Raw genomic sequence first — 5,406 nt, forward strand, 5'->3', positions numbered from 1 at the left:
TTTCAACCCAATCCGAGAACATTTTCTGGCCACTTATAAAACACTATTTCGGACATGCCGCGGGCGCGTGCAAGTGTATCTGGGCTCAGAACGGACAACGGAAGGAACTGGGAGGCCCGGACTAATGCAAGTTTTGAAACCATGATGATGCAATGCACATGATGACATGACAAGATGCAACACACAAGCAAATGACATGGCAACATTGGCGAATAACTGGAAGACACCTGGCGCATCAGTCTCGGGGCGTCACAACACTCCACCACTACGAGAGGATCTCGACCCGAGATCTAGAATGGCACTGGAGGGAAAACGGAAGAGAAAGAGAAGAGGTAAAACTAAGTTGCTTCTTTGACAAACGAGTGAAACCAAGAACCTTTCGAGGTTGAACAAATTCGAGAAAAGAATACAACGAAGGTGAATAAAGTTGAAAACCTCCGTTAGAAACGAGGAACAAGGAACATCACGAGAACCCTGTAGGTTGAAAGACATGAGAAAAGGGTTGCGATTGACAAGAAGTACATCCAAGCACTCCGTTAGAAACGAGATGTACAAGGAACGATAAGGATCAATTAAGATAACACTCCGGTTAAAACCAGATAGAGAAGGAATAAGACTAATGTAATTTGGACAGCACTCCGACTATAAATGGAAGGAATCGAACATGATCTTGGGAAGATTGGATGATACTTGATGAAATCAACAACACATTACCTCCGAAACTATTGGAAGAATCGCACAATGGGTAAGAACGATTTCGGACGGCACTCCGGTTGAGAAGGGAGCCAAAACTTGACAGAATGGAAGAACTTGAAAAGAGGGCATGACACTCGGTTAAATGGATAAGCACGAAAAAACATGATCTTTGACAAAATGAGATGATGGTTGAATATAGCAACAATACCATGCCTCCAGAACGAATGTAAGAATGGAATCAAAAGAACGGAGAGGAAAGCAACATCTTCTACCTCAAATGAGCTTGAAAAGCATCTTTAGGAGAAGGGTCGAACGGAGTTGTTGGAAATCCAACAACGAAAAGAATAAGCTTGATATGGTCTTATGGAATACATCTTCAATTATGAGGTGACAACATGCCACTCACGGGAAAAAGAATTGGATTGATATGAACAAGGAGACGAGAAACTTATTTCGCCGGGAGGATAAATGAAGAACTTGGATCATTTATAAGTACCATAAATAGCAGCAATCCTTAGGGAAGGCTTTAGGTGAAACATGACACAAGATAACTCCAACGAAGAGGTTGATGAATTTAAATATCTCATTCTTGACAACATGTGAGTCATGAAACATGAACTCAAATTATCAATAATGACATAATACCACCTCCAATGATACGGTAGAAAGAATTGCACTCCGGATTGCAAGATGAAGAATGCTTGAGCTCCTCTGAAAAGAATGTTGATGAACACTTCGAGAAGGAATTAACTCCTTGATGAACCATCATGTAGAATGTTCATGAAGAACTCCGGTAAACAAAATAATGCTCAAACGAAAGGAAAGAGAAGTTGAAAACACAAGGTGAATCCTTGAAAAGATTGGATGAAGCTTTGCGACGAGATAAAGTGGAAACTCGGAACTCCGGAAGGAAAGATAAAGCATCTTGAACCGAGAATGTGATATGATGAACCACTCCGGAAAGCAGAAATTGAATAAACTCGATGAAACAAGAATAAGAATTACATTATGTTTATCCTTCACCAATTCAAATTGATGACAAGCAACGGAATTTGCATACTACTTAATCTCGTTGGAAAGGATTAAGAGAGATATCACATAAACTTGAGATGGTCTTCAACGATCCACCGGTAGAATTGGAAAGAACAAATGAATTGATATGATAACGAAGGAAGAGAAATCTTGAATGAACCACCGTAAAAATTGAAAGGAAAATAAGTAAAGGGATGAATCACCGGTAAGAATTAGAGAACGAGAGCTGAAAGCTAGAATGAATAATTATGAGATGGTGGCCTCCGAAGAATCAAACTGAAAAGACTCCTGAATTGCACCGGATGGGTAAGAAGAATTCTCACAATCAAAAACAATTATGAGAGGATGGCATAAGTCTAGCACCATGAATCTTCACGAGAACGGAGGAAGATTTAAGAGAAACTCTTCTTCGGTCTTCAAAATCTGCGAATTACGACGCGAAACACCACCATGAATTATTGAGGCACTCCGGAATAATCAAAAGCGAAGAGGTTGAGCCAACGATGAAAATAAATTGAGAGATCTTTGAGAAACACATCTGACTGATGAAAATTCATTCCTATGTCACACTTTGAAAGATTTGAGAAAAGCTCCCGTAAAATAAGAAGAGTCAGGTAAGATCCTGGAAAAAGACCTGTGGGTTAGGGCCCACTCAAAAGATACACCGTTGAATGATTGCTTGAAAATATAGATTGCACTAGATGAATTAGATGGCTTGAATGAGATAACAACCATGAAATAACTTGAACGAATCGGGAATGGAAACGTGAATCTACTGAGATATCTTCAGCACTCCAGAACAAATGAATGGCAAGAAGTGAATTATTATGAGATGCACCGGCATGAGAAAACATTTGAAATGAGGAAAGCATATGATCGACAAAGCTTGAATTGAATCCACCGGAGAAGAAAGAGAACGAATAATGATAACTTGAAGCTCCGTTAGTATCTTCTTGAGAATCACCGGATAAGAACATTGACGGAAAGAATGGATTGGGTTCCCATCAATAAAAGGATACTTGAATAAGAAATCTGAGTCCTTGAAGAAACAAAGGGAGGGAGGGCGGGAAAACAAAGACAATTTGGAATGGATGAAATGAACACCGTTGAGAAACTTAGAGTTGATCTTGCGGGTGTTGAAATGAATGGATCCACTTGAAGAGGAGCACACCGGTTGAGAAGAAATAGAAATGACAAACTCGATGATCAAGAAGGATTAGCATCCACAAAGAAGTATGAGAACACCGCTTAGGGAAGGTGTGGAATCAACACTTGACTTCAAAGCAACTCGAATACCACAACTCAAAACAAAAACAAGGATTGGCTTGCAGAATAAGCCGGAACAAACATATGATAGAGATTTCGTCCGAAGTCTTTGTGGTGGGGCCTACACGGGCTCGGTCGTACAACACCATCATGTACAAGGCAGTGCACATGACATACGAAGCATCCCTGAGTCAGCATAGCCAAGCAATCTTTAAGACACAACGAGACCACTGTAAAACCAACCGTGGATAGGCGGACCACTAGACATCGAACCCCAATTTCATATCATACGTCTGTTGGAAAGATATCCTAGGAGCTACTTGAATTCCCACTTATAAACTCCCGAAATTCTCCCGGTTATGCAATCAGGTGTTGGGGATATAGGGGAAGCATAATATCTCACCCAAAAGTAGCAAATCCTACATCCAGCTGTATACAACCTTCAACACATAACCAACAAACCTTCGGAAATTGTTTACCTCACCTTTGAAAAGCATCCGTTATACGAGTTATGGCAATACTCCCAAACTCCCGCCCAGTACTGGGTGGCGTCGAGGTTATCCCACCAACAACTGCATAAAAGAGATTTTTGATGTCAGCGAAACTCAGGTATTCCAGAACTGCAACGATAAAATTGTGACGGCAACACCTCGGAGCTCAACTCCCCGGGACACTGCCACAACCCCTAAATGTCGGGAGGCACCAAGAACAATGTTCTCGTCACAAAACCATCGGAACGATTCCAAGATACCCGCGTGATCCTAAAAATTTTTTAGTGAAATTTGAGAAGAGAAGAGTCAAAACTCTACGTCAGGATGCCCCACCAGAGCGACGAAGGGACTAAGGAGTAAAAAGAATCCTACTCTCCGATATATATAATCCTAAATGACTCAAAACATTTTTCTAGACTCAACAACGCCAACGATTCGATCAAGCAGGGGGCACCTAAGTCGGGGAAGGCTCTGATACCAACTTGTAACGCCCACGATGCGGCTATATCTCCCACGTGTCGAAGCACGACTTAGAGGCATAACCGCATTGTACGCAATGTCGCAAGTGAGGTAATCTTCACACAACCCATGTAATGAATAAGGAAAAGAGGTACATAGTTGGCTTACAATCGCCACATCACACAATACATGAATAAAGCATTACATCATCCAGATACAAACAAGGTCCGACTACGGAACCAAAATAAAAGAAGACTACCCCAAATGCTACACAGATCCCCGATCGTCCCAACTGGGCTCCACTACTGATCAACTGGAACGAAACAACACAAAGAACGAGAACTTCATCGAGCTCCTCCTTGAGCTCGCTGGCGTCACCTGCACGGTTTCATCGGCACCTGCAAACTGGTTTTGGAAGTATCTGTGAGTCACGGGGACTCAGCAATCTCACACCCTCGCAATCAAGACTATTTAAGCTTATAGGAAGGGTAAAAGTATGAGGTGGAGCTGCAGCAAGCGACTAGCATATTTGGTGGCTAACATACGCAAATGAGAGCGAGAAGAGAAGGCAAAGGCACGGTCGAGCAACTATGATCAAGAAGTGATCCTAGAACAACCTATGTTCAAGCATAACTCCAACATCGTGTTCACTTCCTGGACTCCGTTGAGAAGAGACCATCATGGCTACACACGCGGTTGATGCATTTTAATTAAGTCAAGTTACAAGTTTTCTACAACCGGACATTAACAAATTCCCATCTGCCCATAACCGCAGGCACGGCTTTCGGAAGTTCAAAACCCTATAGGGGTGTCCCAACTTAGCCCATCACAAGCTCTCATGGTCAATGAAGGATATTCCTTCTCCTGAGAAGACCCGATCAGTCTTGGAATCCCGGTTACAAGACATTTCGACAATGGTAAAACAAGACCAGCAAAGCCGCCCGATGCGCCGACATCTCGATAGGAGCTGCACATATCTCGTTCTTAGGGCAACACTGGATAGGTCAAGCTACGAGTAAAACCATCCCTCGAGTTTCCCCAAGGTGGCCCCGCAGGCTGCCCGGTTCGGATCAACACTTAGACAAGCACTGGCCCGGAGGTCTAAAATAAAGATGACCCTCGAGAGAGTGACTCCCAAGGGAAAAAGTAGGTGGTGGTGAGGCAAATGGTAAAAGCAAGGTTGGGCCTTGCTGGAGGAGTTTTATTCAAAGCGAACTATCAAGGGGTCCCCATAACACCCAACCATGTAAGGAACGCAACATCAAGGAACATAACACCGGTATGACGGAAACTAGGGCGGCAAGAGTGGAACAAAACACCAGGCATAAGGCCGAGCCTTCCACCCTTTACCAAGTATATAGATGCATTAATATAATAAGAGATATTGTGATATCCCAACAACAATCCATGTTCCAACATGGAACAACTCCAATCTTCACCTGCAACTAACAACGCTATAAGA

Source organism: Triticum aestivum, chromosome 1A (assembly GCF_018294505.1).
Source record: "Triticum aestivum cultivar Chinese Spring chromosome 1A, IWGSC CS RefSeq v2.1, whole genome shotgun sequence".
Lineage (NCBI taxonomy): Eukaryota > Viridiplantae > Streptophyta > Magnoliopsida > Poales > Poaceae > Triticum > Triticum aestivum.